The sequence below is a fragment of the Pseudopodoces humilis genome, chromosome 1 (assembly GCF_049639895.1).
Source record: "Pseudopodoces humilis isolate 2021_Gansu_Grassland_sample_001 chromosome 1, ASM4963989v1, whole genome shotgun sequence".
NCBI classification, from domain to species: domain Eukaryota; kingdom Metazoa; phylum Chordata; class Aves; order Passeriformes; family Paridae; genus Pseudopodoces; species Pseudopodoces humilis.
This window is the reverse complement of record NC_142200.1, coordinates 148,792,958-148,809,303: the sequence shown is the minus strand read 5'-3', so window position 1 is coordinate 148,809,303 and position 16,346 is coordinate 148,792,958. Positions and strand designations below refer to the sequence as shown.

At 41.1% G+C, this 16,346-nt stretch overlaps 1 non-coding gene across 1 annotated transcript; it reads right to left on the bottom strand.

The window, feature by feature from the left end:
- Nucleotides 1-12,871: 12,871 nt before the first annotated feature.
- Nucleotides 12,872-12,944, bottom strand: TRNAK-CUU (transfer RNA lysine (anticodon CUU)). Its single transcript has one exon. It is a non-coding gene; the product is annotated as a tRNA-Lys (tRNA).
- Between the last annotated feature and the right edge of the window lie 3,402 nt (nt 12,945-16,346).

Here is a 16,346-nt window from a genome sequence, read left to right as displayed (position 1 = left end):
GGAGAGGTTGCTGCCTTTTTCCTTCCAGACACTTTTTATATTCCGTGCCCTTTCTGAATCCTCACGTAGTTCGGCTGAGGATTGAATTTCAATCTTCCTCCCAAATTAAATGAGTATTGCTATAAATAAGGACCTATCTGCCATCCCTGTTGGGCTGTTTATGATCTCCCACTCTAGGGGAGTTTCTCAAAATTCTTTCCCTCTTTCTTGTTGAAACCAGTCCTCTGTGACTCCATGACGCCTTTCCCAACCCATTTTACTCATGAATCAGAAAGACTGAAAAAGTTTAATTTCTCTTCTTTATATTTTCTTCTTGCCTTGAAGCTTCTTATCAGGAGAAGGACAGAATATGGCAGCAGGCCTTGTTTTGGTGTTTTTTCCTTCCCTGTCAACTTAGAAGTTCATAAAGAGTGTTCCTATTGCCCAGAGGACTCAGCCCATGCAGGATCTCGTTTTCACAACAAAGGATGCACCTAGAGAGGGATAAGAGTCAGATAAACACTCCCCACCCTCTCCTTACACTTTTCTAACTTGGTAAATGTTGCCTAGCTCACTCAACATTTTGTTTATACTTTAATTTAAGGGTTTTAGTCTGGTAATTTTATAAAAGGGACATAATGGGCAGACATGGGGTGCTGGGGAGACACCAGGAATTCAGAAAATTGCAAGAGATTGACTCTTCTGGTGAATTTTGACAGACTTATGGAATTGTTTGGGGTGGAAGGGATGTTAATGATCATCTCATTCCACCTTCTGCCATGGGCAGGGACACCTTCCACTATCCCAGGGTGCTCCAAGCCCTTTCCAACCTGGCCTTGGACACTCCCAGGGATCCAGGGGCAGCCACAGTTTCTCTGAGCCAGGGCCTGCCCACCCTCCCAGGGAAGAATTTCTTCCTGATATCCAATCTTAAACCTGCTCTCTTTTACATTGCTTTATTTTTTTATTTTTTTCCCCATTTTATCACCCAAGGCTCATGCTTGTTTTGGCCAACTTTTAAAAGATCAGCTTTAGTTACTTCACTGATGGAGCTTTTCCACAAAAAAAAAAAAACAAACCTGCAAAATTACAAGATTGCCCTTTCACAAGTGCTCACCCAAAGGTTTGATTCACCCAGTTCAGCTGGTTCTCACTCCCTTCACAAAAGTTTTAATGAGGTAGTGGCAGGGAAAACTGCTTACGTAACAAATTGTATAACAAATCTTATCTTTGCCTCAGAAAAGTTGGGTCACAGCAACCATCTGGGAAATAAAAGCCTGAATCATCTGCCATGCATACACACACACACACACATATATATTTATATATATAAAAATATATGTGTGTGTGCACATTTGACTCTCACATGAATCACACCCAAAGCTCTACTAAAATGCCACGCCAGCTGAAATCTTCCTCCAAAGCTGTTATTTCTGAATGAAAGCTGTCCCCCTTCAATGAATGATGCATTTGAGCCACTATAGATATGCAAAGACATCTTGTTTGCACTGTTCAGTGCTCAACAAAGCTTTAACTACTCATCCCCTGTGCTGCTTCAGCACATGACTCACAGTAGATGCCACCAGGACCAGTGGAAGGGGAAATGTGGGGGGAAGTGTTACTTTGATGAAAAGACAGATTCCTGCCTGTTCTCCACTGGATTTGGGGAAGATCTGTGATGCCATTAAGCTTTGGGCAGGACACAGTGCACCAAAATGTGACAATTATAAATTCTGTCACTACCACCATATAAAATTTCTCAGGACTTTGAGACAAATACTCATCTCCCAGATGAAAACGAGGTGTAAATGAGTCCTCAAACAGAGAAATCTTAGCTAAATCATCATCCAGCTGTAGCCCAGGGGGCTCCTTTTGGAGTAAAGTGTATAAGTCAGGCTGCTTTTATGGGTGCAAGATGTGTGCACCACCAGATTGCCCATCAAAACATATTTAACATGACCCAGGTGTGGGAACACATTTGTATTCCTTTCAAATTAAACAAAAAACCCTCCCATGATTTAATATTTATAGCAACAACTGTCTTAAAAACCGAATGGTGTCTGCTGAAGAGTACAGATGGTATTTGAGTTGACCTCGAGACTGTCAGGACATATTGCCCTGTCATTTTCATTGTCCTGTTTTTGGAATAAATTTGAAGTGAATCTCTGTTTAAGTTGATATTCTTGCTCTGTGAGGTTATGGTTGTTTTGATTTGGTGCTAAGATGTCTCTCCTCAGATTTCCTGTTAAATTTAATTTAATAAAGTATCATTTGCATCATAAACCTTACACATGGTGTACAGTATACTTAATTGATATTCAATAATTACCCTCTATGAATAGAAAAAGAGAATTCCAGTAATATAGAGACATGAAGTATTGTGGAGAATAAAAACCACCTGGAATTGCCAATAAGAGCAGGAGCAGTGGTGAATCAGAATCTCCACTGAAAGGAAATGACAATGTTCTCTGCAATGAATGCAGAAATATTGATAAAAGATTTTTCTGGTGCCGTGAGAAGGGTGACCTAGAACAGAGGCTGGACAGAGTTCAGAATAAAGCAGGGATTTATTGAGAGGCCTTAAAGGACACGCCTTGGGCAGGAAAAGAGCCTGGCCAGGGCCTCACCCAAGGTGGACCAAAAATGGTCACAAAATGGATGATTGGTCACGAGGTCTCACATTTTTATAAGTTTTGGTCCATTTGTATATCAGGATTAATTGTCCAATTACAGCTTCAGGTTATGAAGTCCCACCCTTCTTGTTTTCTCTCTTCAACCCATCGTTGTTTCTGCTTTTGGGCCTGAAACTTGTAAGGATTGTCCCTGGTGTCCAGCTGGAAAAGGAATTGTTTGGAATACCTACTCTGAAGGTATATCATCACTAACTCTTCATATGGAGCTCAGAACTGCACACCTGGGCAGCTCAGAATATGAAAAATATGAAAGCTAAAACTTAAGGCATCAAAGGAAATGTGAATATCTGTGTAAAATTGTGAAATATCACTTTAGAGCTTTCTTCATCTACAATTTCTATCAATATAAGCATTTCCTCTGAGAGAAACATGAGAGGGATCAAAGTATTTGTTTGTAAAACACTTTCTCGGGAAAAGTGTCGTGTTTTCCTTATGTGATCCATTTTCCCTTCAGGGAAACTCTTACCCTTTGTGCTCTGCTCACTGTGGATTTTTACATACCAAAAGTTTGGGCCAGACAACTCTTAACAAGGCTGCCAGAGAAAATAATTATTGCTGATTAGACATTATTTGGTTAAAATTTTATATAAAATGTTGGAAAGTGATGATAGGAATAAATATAACTATTTCTCCCAATGGATGATGTTGCAGTGGGATCTTTCTGGATGCTCTGCTATAACATGGGATGATCAAAATATTTGTAACTGATTGAGAGCAGGAAAGGGTGAATGGTGCTGTGACATTTTACTGATGACAGTATTTGATTGACTAAAGAACAAGTACTGCTGGGGGGATTAGAGAAAGGTATTTTGATACCAATTGGCTTTTGACAGAGTAGGAGATGAAAAAAGAATAACAACAGCACAAATAATAACCTCTGAAATCAAAATTTGAGAACGATAAGGAAAATAATGGAGAACGAAAGGAAAGTATCAGCATGGTGCTGATCCATGGACCTTGGGATGTTAAGTTCTGATTTTTCACCTCCATGATTCATGGTTTATGAAAAGCAAGAATACAGGATAACATTGTAATAAGGAAATACTTGCTTGGCTTTGCAAGGAATGAAAACTATTTTCAATTACTTCCTTGGGCCATATAAAATGTGCAAAATTATTTATTTCTATTTCAATACATAATCCTGTGAAAAAGTGAAAGTTTTTAATCAATGTGGGTTTATTAAATAACTTCCTGTTTCCTTCAGCATTAATAATGTAAAATGTGCAGATGATTTTATCACTACAGATTCATAAAAAATATTACATATGTCACTTAGCTGTAACCTCCTTACAGAGGAAAGAGCCTAACACCCAAAATATCTTTTCCAAACATTGCTATCTTTTGCATTTTTGGCAATATTCCCAGCAAAAAATAGAAGATTGGAAGAACATGGATATAATATCCAAAAATGACTGCCTGGAGTTCTACCAAGTTTTCTGTCATTAGCAATAAACTCAGTGGCTTTAGCCAACAAGAAAAAAAATCAAGGTCTGGTGTTAGAAAGATTTTGAAGAATCCTGGGCAATGGTAATCAGTAAATGGTTGCTGTTCTAGGTGGAAGAGGCAGAAATCTCCTAGGATTTGTTTTTGTTTGTGACCCAATGTCTAAGCAAGGTCAGCAGGACAGAAATTAGCATCAAGGTTAACTAAACTTGTCCCATGCAATTCAAATATTGGGCATTTTGCATCGATACACAAGTGCATCCTGTTCCAGATGTGAAGAAAATGAAGAAACAGTCTGGGAGAGCTGGGAATGTTCCCCTGGAGAGGAGAAGCTCCAGGGAGAGCTCAGAGCCCCTTCCAGGGCCCAAAGGGGCTCCAGGAGAGCTGGAGAGGGACTGGGGACAAGGAATGGAGGGACAGGACACAGGGAATGGCTCTCACTGGTTGGACGGGATACTGGGAAGGAATTCCTGGCTGGGAGGGTGGGAGGGCCCTGGCACAGGGTGCCCAGAGCAGCTGTGGCTGCCCCTGGATCCCTGGAAGTGTCCAAGGCCAGGCTGGACAGGGCTTGGAGCAGCCTGGGACAGTAGAAGATGTCCCTGCCCACGGCAGGAGGTGGAACAGGATGATCTTTAAGGTCTCTTCCAACCCAAACCATTCCAGGATTCTATGAAGAAACAGCTCTTCAGAAGCTACTTACAAATATTTTCTGTGCCTTAATTCATTAAAACATGAATGGCTTCTACATGATTTAATATTTGCAAGATACAGTAAAAAACTCTCATCGTTAGACATGCTGTAAGAACTTGCCATTTAAGGGGGAGATTGTACAGGCAAAACCTTTTGGAACAGAAAATGAATTGTGATATTGGCCATGGGATTCCAGTTTGGATCATCCAAAACCAAAATGGACAGATATTCCTTTTCTCCTGGCACAGAAATTGATGAGAGAAAGGGAGAGATGAAGAGATTTTTTTTTTTCCCCATAAAGTAGTTGGAATTATAATTTTTTTCACTTTGGTTTTCTACTCTTTCATTCCTTTAAATGTTAATGTCAGAAACATCATCACTGGGGCATATGACACGGGAAAAAGACTGACTTACAGCTAGGCAAGAGTCCAGCTCCCCAGTACCATTCTGCCAATTATGAGCACTTTAAATTAAAGGATTTACTTCTTCTCCTCAGTAGATTTAGGATAATTTTGACTCCCATTTAATTTCCCTTCAGGCTGCATTTTATATGTATACATGCAGAAGGTATGCAGGAAGGGAAAATAAAATAACAGCAGTTTTGAAGTGACTTCTACCAAAACTTTCTTACGCAACAAAAGCTTTTTTCACTCCATTCTTTTTACCACTACTGAAACCTCAGATGAACAAGTCCCTGGGCAGTGTATTCCCAGACCCTAACATCAAAGGCAGCCCCACACCACGTAGCAGGATGTCTCAACACAGGTTCCAGCAGGCAGCAGGCCATGGAACACTTCTACATGTGAGGAAAAAAGAATTTAACTTTGTCCAGTGTGGTAGTGGGGTGCACACAGTGGTTATTGGCAAGTTGTGGGATTTATTGATCTTGTTTAGCAAGTGGCTTGTCTTCAGCACGTCGTGATCATAGAATGGTACTGTGAAGATATAAACTCTAATTATTTAAAACACTAGCAGCTCTATTTATTTGTTTTCAATTGTGGAGATACAGAAGTTGAAGTCCTGGGCCTTTCAGAGTTGCCATGGCAACTGGGCACTTTGATGGGTGATTATAGTGGTACCATTTTGGCATCAGGCATGAACTTTGATTGCTATGGCAACATCACAGCCATAACTTCTATTTCATTCAGCTGATGCTTTGTTCCTGAGGAGCCTCTTTGCTTGCTGCTTGTGAGGAAGCTGAGAACTGTGTCAGCTGCAGCAGAGAGGAGCTGTTAGGAGCAACACGAAATGGGCTTTCCCAGCTTAAAGAATACTCCAGATCAAGGAACGATTCACTCAGTGCTCTCATTATCCTTAGGAAGGAGCTGAACTTCTTGGCTGAAGTAAATGGAGGTGGCTCCATTAAGGGCAGCAAAGTCTCTTGAATCCAAATTGGGGACCAGGGAAAAAAAACCTTTCTCTGGTTGAATATGCATTGCTAGAGGTGAAGAATCCCCCTTGTCCAGTTTGGCATTCAAACAGTGAAAGACAAGGAAATGGTAGGGATGGATGAGAGAGATCAGAGGAAGAGAGGAAGATTCAAAAACAAAAAACCAAAGAAACAACAAAAAAAAAACCCTGGGAAAAAAAATGTTTACCAGACAGTTTGGCTTTTTGAAATTCATATCAGCTTGGAGATAAAAAACAAATTTGTGAATATTTATGGAGTTTTAGCATGAGAAAATTCATTCTGAAAGGCAGTTCTTAAAGGCAATATGGAAGTGAAAGCTTTTTGTGATTCATACAGAACAAGCAAAAGGATAAATTTCTTCATATAACTTCTTGTTAAACTCTTATTCTTCACCAAAGGATGTTCCAGAGGCCAAATGTGCCATGTACAGAAAACTCTGAAGAAATTTAATATGACAAAGTCCATTGAGGATTATTAATATTAAGACAAAATTTTCTCTCAGGAGGTCTCCAAGCTACAATTCACTGGAGGCTGGGAGAACACAGCAGGGTGATATCACTACACAGCTGAGCTTCTCTAAACTCTTCCGTGCACAAGCACCTCTGCAAGTGGGATGCTGATCTTGGTGAGACTTGGGTTGGGCTGCTTGTGGCCATCCTCATGCTCTTAGACTCATTAGTCTGTGAAAGGGTAAACAGATAAATGAGGATGTCTTCACAAAATCACAGAATGGTTTGGAGGGACCCAAGTCAATCTCAGCCCAACTCCCCTGCCGTGGACAGGGACACCTTTCACAAGATGAGTTTGCTCAGAGATCTATCCAACCTGGCCCTGCACACTTCCAGGGATGGAACATCCATGACTTCCCAGGGCAACCTGTTCCAGTGCCTCACCACTCTCACAGTAATAAAAAAAATATTTCTTCATTATGTCAAATGTAAACCCACCTTTTTTCAGTTTAAAACCATTTCTCCTTGTCCTATCACTGTGGGCCTTGGTAAAAAATCTCTGTCTTCCTTATAAGCTCTCTTTCATTTATTGAATATCTGGAATAAAGTTTCCCCAGAGTCTTCCCTTATTCAGGATGAACAACCCCAGTTCTCTCAGTCTCTCATCACAGCAGAGATGCTCCAGCTCTCTGAGCATCCTTGTGGCCCATTTCAGGATCTGCTGGACAGTTCCATGTCTTTCTTGTACTGGGGACCCCAGAACTGGATGAAGACTCAGCATCCAGAATTTGGTGCTTTACAAAAAGGGCATTTATACACTGTGAAACACAGGTGGCAATCTGTAACTGCTGCTCATGTCATAACCAGCCCTACTCCTACTCCTACTCTGACATCTATCTTGCAGCATTAAATAAATGCACTGACATACTGATTTTGCTAAAAAATTCAAGTACAAAAAGTGATGAGTTGGAATAATTATTGTGCTTAAAAGTCTGCTCAGACTTTGCTAATTTATTACACCAATTTCAGTTTGCACTGCTGAGAAAAAATGTCTAAATTCCTCAGCAAAGACCAGGACTCTCTGTGAGTTGTAAAAGAGAAAAATATGCAATAATTTAACAGGCTTAATAATATTACTCATCTGTACCTCAGTGTAGTTATTTCTAGAACTGAACTCACCTCTCCCTGGTACAAGTATGTGAATAAATTCCACCTCTATATAAATAAATAAAGAGATGGCAGCACTGTGTGGGCTGCAGTAAAGGATTATTCATCTATCACACAACGTCTGCCAGATGCTTTGGAGCATTAGATCCACCTGTGTATTTTAGCATCCAAAACTTTAATGTTTTCATGGTGAAGGGATTTAATGTGCTCTGCTTAGCTCATACTCGAGTCCAACACCAATACCTAAAATGATCTGGAGATATAAAGCTACTCATAAGCGTTAAAGGTCACCACTACAACCTGAAATGTGCTGGGCTTAAATCTCTTAGTTCAACATGAAATTGCACAACAAAGATGCTGAAAGTGCAGCTGTGTTGAGTGTGGATGCGTTCTGTATTTATGTTCAGGGACCCAGCAGCCCGACCTGCTCCTTCACCAGCCCCACTGAATTTAGAGAAAGAATTGCTCAGAGACACCCAGGGGTGTTAACTCCACATAACCTTCAGGCACCTTCCAGCCCTGTAGCAGGACAAAGTCTTTTGCTAAGATCTAGTCCTCAGTGATTTGTGATCTTTTCAAAATGCTGAGAAAAGAAGAAAAAAAGTGCTACTGAAAAATACATATCTGCTAAGCACAGCAAAAAGAGCACACTTGGTAGAAGGTGCAGGAGAAGGACAAAAATAAAGTGTTCATGCTTATAGTCTTTGTTAAAAAAAGAAAAAAAAAAAGCACTAAACAGCTGAAATAACCCAAAACCATCATTACTATTTAGAGTTCCGAGAATTCTGCTGTTGATAAAAGAGTGAAGGACAGGAACAAAAGTTGCCAAAGTTTGAGGTAATCATGAGTGTCTGGAGTTTCAGCCTTTATACAGTCCCATTTTTTAGTTCTAACAAAAGAAGTTGAATTTCAGCGGGGGAGCTGAAGTTCAGCTTCCTTCCAGGAAAGCAAAAGTGTGATCAGTTTGTCACTGACAAAGCTGTGAACCCTTGGCACAAAGACTCTCTCTAAGACACTCAGGCTCTTTCCCTGCCCCAGGTCAGAGGCTGATGCTCATCAGTTCCTTCACCTCCCTGTACTCCATTCTTCCCTTGAGATAATGGGAATGATGGGTTGCCCGTGTGCTACTCACAAGCTTTATGTTTCATGTATGGGAAGAGTTGTCTGTGGTTTTTTACGTCCTTACAGGGGCAAAAGAGGTTGATTTTGTTCCTTTCATGAAAAATGCAGGTTTTCAAAGCGGCAGATGGCCTCGCTATTGTCAATTGACAGAGGCTTTTGATCAGCACTGAAGCAGGATAAAACAGATAATGGATTTTATCAGGTGTGCTCTAAAATCCTCAGCAGAGTAAGACTTTTTGATCAAAAAGCACAAAGCAAAATATCACCTTTTTTTTTGGATTGCACGTGTAACTCTTCACAGACATGAAAAATATGGGCTGTTCTGCAAAATGAACTTCATCTTTTCAAGAGGAGCACGGATTTACAGGGCTGTGCTTCTTATTGAAGTTTATAAAGTGTCAGTCAAAAAAATCAATACAACAAATGCTTCCTTGTCAGGAAAAAACACCTGAGTCAGGCATTCCTGCAAATATTCATAGACTCATGGAATGGCTTAGGTTGGAAGGGACTTTAAAGATCACCACATTCCAACCCCTGCCATGGCAGGGACATCTTCCACTATCCCAGGCTGCTCCAAGCCCTGTCCAACCTGGCCTTGGACACCCCCAGGGATCCAGGGGCAGCCACAGCTTCTCTGGCCACCCTGTGTCAGGGCCTCCCCACCGTCACAGGGAAGAATTTCTTCCTAATCTCTAATCTAAACCTATTCACTTTTAGTTTAAAGCCATTAATTTATTTATTTTTTTTTGTTTTTTCATCCTTTGCTTAGACATTTCCAACAGTTATTGGACATGATGCTGGTGCCTGGCACGAGGCTGCCCTCATCCCCCAAATCCCAGCTCTGGAGTTCAGGTTTGTTGGGTATTTCCTACCATGCACAAACACAGTGTATGAGCAGAGCATCAAGAGGAGAGAAGCACACAGTGAATATTTACTGGCTGACACAAACTTTGGAGAGCAAGGATCCCCTCTCTACCAACTGAAAGATTAATGCATGAATGACCCTAAAAATGGCATTCAGAGCATCTCTGCCAGCCAGGCCTGTTTGCTCCTTTGTCCTGTTGATTTGCCATCTTTCAGTTCTCTGCTTCTTCCCTGATGATTTTATTATATATATATATATATTTATAATTCTCCTCACATCCATTCCTTTCAGTCCTGGAATGCCTGCGTACCACTGGCTCAAAAATTTAACTTCTCCCACATGGTTTTAACACCCAGACCTCCTCACACAGCTCAAAATTATATTCCCAGCATCTGCTGCACCAAACTGGGCCAAATGGGATCACACAGATATAACCAGGAGCTGTGGGTTACAAGGCTTCTGGAAGGGATTTGGGGAGTTTATCCAGACTTGATAGAGCTCTAACTGAAAAATCGAGTTTCAGGATTTATTACATATTGGAAGAAGAGGCTGACTGGTTTTCCTCAAGCCTTGCTTTGTTTAGATTACCAGAATCTACAGGAAATGGACCTCAGAAAATTAAAGTTAGTCATGCATGAACAGTTCATCAGTAGAAAACACATTTGAAAGTGAGGATCTTAATTATCTTTCAAGAACTACAAAACAAAATGAAACAACCAAAACAAAACAAACAAAAAAAGAAAAAGTAGATCAAAAAGAAGAGGGTATTAGTAATTCTCAAAAAGCCAGTTCACTATCCACTGAATCTGAAAAATTACATCAATAGAATTTGCAATCAGAATAACCCAGGATAATGTACCAGCAAAGCAAAGAACAGCATCTGATCTGATCTGATTCCTCACAGGGATGCGCCCATAAATAAATGAAGTAGTGGCAGCATAAATCTCTCATGAATGTGTAAAACAGGATTTTTAGCACCCAAACCTAAACATTAAATACAGAGAGTGCCTGACATCTCAGTAGAACCTGCTCAGTGCAGCAAGTGAGGAACAGAAAAAACTTCTTGCAATCAAGAATATATTGATTTTAGGAAGAAATTCTTCCCCTCAAAAATGGTGAGGCCCTGGCACAGGTTTCCCAGAGGAGCATTTTACACACCAAAAAACCAGAGTCCAGAGGAATTTGTCTAAAAAATAGCAAAACTTTAACAGAATGACTGAGGATTTACAAAATTAAGGATCACAAGCACTAAATGAACCCTGTTACAAGATTAATGCTAAATAATTAAATAATTTAAATATTTATTTATATGTATATTTAATATTTAATAATTCCTGTTTGTGTTTAGGGGCCCCCAAGAAGCACAGCACTCATTCTGCTATTCCTTCTTGATTCATACATTCCTTTCTTGTTTAGATTTTTTGAAGGGGGGAAGTAATTTATTCATGACACCAAATATTCTGTTTAGAAAGAGAACATCTCAGTATCATTTTCTTCAAGCAATGAATGGAGAAAATGCATCTTCTGTGGGTCTGGAACAAAACTGAAATATGAAAGAAATTATGAAGAACTAAAACAAAAAAAAAAATATTTAAAAGGATAAAGAGAAAAGTTTTATGCTCAGCTTTTTTAAAGCCCTGTGGTTCCACTGGCTGGATATTACAGGGAGTTGTTCCATTCTCCTTCCTGTAAGTAGGTACTGAAGGAAAAACTTCCACCCTGGAGCTTCTTGTTACAATTCCTCTGCTAAAACTTGCTTATCCATAGCTGAATCAGCAGAGATAACAGCTCCACAGTTGCTCCAGTGAGGATTTTGATAACTTAGCTCAAAGCTTCCTCATGATAATTTATTTGTGGCTGACTGATTCTTGGGTTAGAGTGGAACCCTGTCCTCTGATAAACAGCCTACAGTGGTAAAAAAACTCCAGGAAAAGGTGATTATTTTGTGTTTTAGTGGTAAAAAAGAACAACTAAAAAAATATGTTATTTAAATAAATTTATTTGGATAAATTTAGCCATATTGCACTGAAGAGGTCATCATCATAGAATCATAAAACAGCTTGGGTTGGAAGGGACCTCAGGCAATATCTGCTTCCAGCTTTTCACCTGGACAAGAATTTTCAGTCAGTGGGGATCTGACCTGTGATATTGATGGTTTTTCAATAAATGTCTAATATCAGACTAATCATAACCTGAAATGGTTGTTCTGCTAAGGGAATAATTGAAGCCCAGGTGGCTGTGCTGCAGTTGAATATTTGGATATGCTGTAGCTGAATATGTTTACTCTGTGGAATATTTTTACTCTGAAGGAAGATGAATGTCAGCCTTAATGTACTGATTGACTAATCCAGCAGGAAGGCACTTCCCACCCTGAGCAGGCAGGGAAGTTGTTTTCCCAGGCTGTCAGGGGAATAATGAGCCCCAAGAGGTTACCCTGATGAAGAGGCTCACTCGGGGGATGTTGGGGTCAGAGATGCAAGATATATACCTTTATCTGTAATGCCTAACTCTGACACCCAAGAAAGCACTGAGTTTCACATAGCACCATGGAGACAACGGTTAGAGTTAAGTAGAAAAGACTGAAAATGTAAGTGTGCGAATTAGAAAGTTCCTTGAGTCACTGGCTGAATGGGTTGAAGTTTAGAGTTTAAGGTAGTTTAGAGAGCAGAAGACAAGATGGAGGATTTAGGGTGTTGTCTTGTGTCCTTCTTCTTTCTTCTTCATGTTCTTCTCCTAGGGGTTTTTGGGTGGTAGTAAGTGATTGGGTAAAAAATGCTGCAGTGCAGCACACAGGTGTTGGGTCATTGGGTCACTAAGAGAAATAATTCAGTTGGCATCTGTTAACTGGGTAAATGGACATATAAAAGACCTTGAAGAGGATCTTTGTTAGCCATTTTACCCCTTTTCTATCATAGTGCACATAGCTCCTTGTACCTTGTAATGCTTATAAGAAAAGAATAAACAACTGAGACCGAACAAGAGAAACTAGCCTCCAATCTTCAGTTCAAAGGGAAAAAGAACCTAACCCAAAAGTCCTTAACGAGACAAATGGCGCCCAACATGGGGCTCGAATCCACGACCCTGGAATTAAGGGTCCCATGCTCTCCCGACTGAGCTAGCCGGGCTCAGACAGGGGATGGCTGTGCTTGGGTGATAAATGGAAGCTGTGTGCTTTGGTGAGGCAATAGCTCAACTCCAGCTGTGCTGCTCAGCTCCAGAGGTGGAGCAGCAAATCTGCTCCCAGGGCTTCTCTCCATTCTCCCAGAAATATCAGCTGGACAAAACCAGGTCCCTGCAGCAGGAATATTCCTGTCACCTTTGGGGGTTTCTCCTTGTGGAGGGTTCTGGAGTTTGGGCATGTGGGAGGTGAGTGAGGGACAAAAAGCAATGCCCAGTGAGTTTTACTTGTTAATATAATATAACCCTAAGCCCTTCACATAAATTCCAAGTCTGGAGTCAGTGGGTGAATCTGCACCAAACCCAAAGGGTTTCTGGTGATTAACTGATTTTCAAAAAGGTTCTTCCCCTGTGAGTGTCTCACTCCCTCCTCTGGCCTCCTGTGGGGCACCCAGCAGAGAAATTGCTCTTTGCCTCAAAATCTGTCTGCTTTGGTGCTTCAAATAACACACACAGTTAGAAAACCTGCACAGTTCCTGTGGGTGTGTCATTGAATTCAGTCATGTCTCCCAAGACAGAATTTATCCTGTTTCTGGAGAAAATGAGAAACTCTGGAAGGTGCTTCTTGGAGATAATGGTCTTGAATGGCAACTTCTTGCCTAATCTAAATATTCCCAGAATACTACAGGAAAATTCAGCAGGCAAATTTGAAAACTCACATCACTTGTGAGCCCCAGAATGTAAGAGCTTGGTGTAGAGAGTTTAAATACTTGCCAAAATTTGCATTATTTTTTTAATTCATCATATATTCACATGGGAAATTCACATATATTTGCCCTCCCATAAATGCAATTCCCTACAATATGTTTTTTAAACTTCTTTCACTTTTCTCCCTTTTCTGGTCCTTTATTTTCCCCTCAAGAATCTCAAATGCAACCATCCTGAGAGTTCTTTAAGCCTGGAACGAAGATTCAGGAGTAAAAAACCCACTCAATTAATAAAGCCAGTGACATAAATCCGAAGACTTGGAGACAATACTCTTTGAAAAATTAGAAAGAGAGAGAGAAACTTGGTTTTCACCCAGTGCTGGGTTTCATTTTGGAAATGTAAAGGTGATCAAAAAGTTGTCCAGATCTAAAATAAACCATTAGCAAAGTACTCATGCCCTTCAAACACTTGCTGGGTAAACATTTTTTCAAGCTGATAAAGAGGTTTAATTCAGAGATTTACAAATTTGGATAAACTTCAGGCAAAAGTGAATTCCTATAATCCAAATTATTCCATGATTCATCTGCAGTGCTGGTATGGTTATATTATGTTTGTTTCTCAAATTTAGTGCTGCCTTTCACCACACTGGATTTCTCATTCTCTTTCAAACCAAACATATTTTTCTTGTCTGCACCTCAACATCTAAACACATATTTCCTTTTCAGCTGCTGCATTTCAATTCCACATCCAAATTTACGGTCCATTGTTTCCCTTTAACCTTTCCTCTTGGACACTGAAGATCTCTGTCCTGCAGTTCCTTCTTGTGAGTAAACAGCAGCAGGAATAAAGGTCAGGTCGGAGATGCAGGCTCCTCTCCTCCTCAGAGAGCAGTCTGGTCTGGTCAGATGGAGATTCCCTTTGGGATGATGGATCCACTCCAGGTGTAGTGCAGGAGAGGCTGGAATCAGCAGCTCCCTCTGAATTACTGATACCCATTGTGTTCCTCCCTGGAAAGAGCATTATTCACGTGTGCAGTAAGGCTGAGCTGGCCATCAGCTCCTCAGGGATGCAGCATTTATCCCAAAGGCAAGAAGCAGGATCAATGCTCCGTGAGAGCAGTAAATTCCTCACCCTTGCTGGTATTCTCATGTGCATGCACAGCTTTACCATCAGCTCTCCGGGGTCCCCAGCACAGGCAGCACCTGGAGCCAGGCCAGAGGAGGCTCCAGGATGATCAGAGGGATGGAGCAGCCCTGCTGGGAGGAAAGACTGAGGGAATTGGGATTGTTCAGCCTGGAAAAGAGAAGATTTGGGGTGACCTCATTGTGGCCTTGCAGTGCCGGAAGGGAGCCTGGAATGAAGATGGAGAGAGATGGTTTACAAGAGCATGGAGTGACAGGACAAGGGGGAATGGCTTTAAACTGACAGAGAGTAGGTTTAGATTGAATCTTAGGAAAAAATCCTTCCCTGTGAGGGAGGGGAGGCCCTGGCACAGGGTCCCCAGAGCAGCTGTGGCTGCCCCTGGATCCCTGGAAGTGTCCAAGGCCAGGTTGGACAGGGCTTGGAGCATCCTGGGATAGTGGGAAATGTCCCTGCCCATGGCAGGGGTGGGACTGGATGAACTTTAAGGTCCCTCCCAACTCAGGCCATTCCGTGATTCTGTGACTCTTCTATGATTCCATGATTCTGTGTTTCTGTGAGTTAATGATTGCACCTCTTAGAAACTCTTCAGGGCAATTCTGTCAGTCTACGGACTCTTCATGGGGCTCCATCACATCAGAATTTGACTCCTGTCCTGAAATGCAAGGTAAAAGATGGAAAAATTATCAGTAGTACCATGCTCTTGTCTATCTGTACTTGTTCTACTACTGACTGTGATGTCTGCCTTGCCTAAATGTAATAGAATCATGGAATCACAGAATATCCAGAACTGGATCATCAAGTCCAACCCTGGCCCTGCAGAGGAAAACATGAAAAATCCCACCCTGTGCCTGAGAGAGTTGTCCAAGTGCTTCTTCATCTCTGTTGGGCTTGGTGCTGTGGCCACCTGCCTCGGGAGGTTTTCCAGGGCCCAACCACCCTCTGGTGAAGAACCTTTTCCTAATATCCCACCCAAACCTTCCCTGACAGGGCTTAATGCCATGTGGAATTTATGGATGGACACATACAGATTTCTGACTTCCACTATTAATTTTCACCCCCTCCTTCCATTCCTAAGTGAATTTTTATTGTCACTTCTTCACTGTTTCATTGATAGATATTTCACCTTTCGCTTTTTCTATTCCCCTCCATGGTATTAGGGAAGCAAGGACATCATATTTTTCAGCTGTTTCATATTTTTCCCTCTGTTTGGTCCAGATGGAGAATTTCATAGCAATCCTAAATGATACAGGAAACAGTTCTGCCTGATTGACTCAGTCTTTGCATAACAGGAGCCGTACTGGGAATCTTCACTTTAGTGCATAATTGTGGTAATCCAAAGGCATTCTCAGCAATGTGTGTTTTCTTGTGTATCAAACACTCTTGAAGATGTTGATTGATGCACTTAGAATTGCTTCATGCACCATCTGCACCCATCTGTGCACGCTTGAACACTGTTTAAAAACCTCACTTGATCATCAGTACATTAGAGAGAAGTGGCATTTCTGTTAATAGAGTGTATTAATAAAGCTCAAATGATATCTCACTTCATTCAGCCCTAT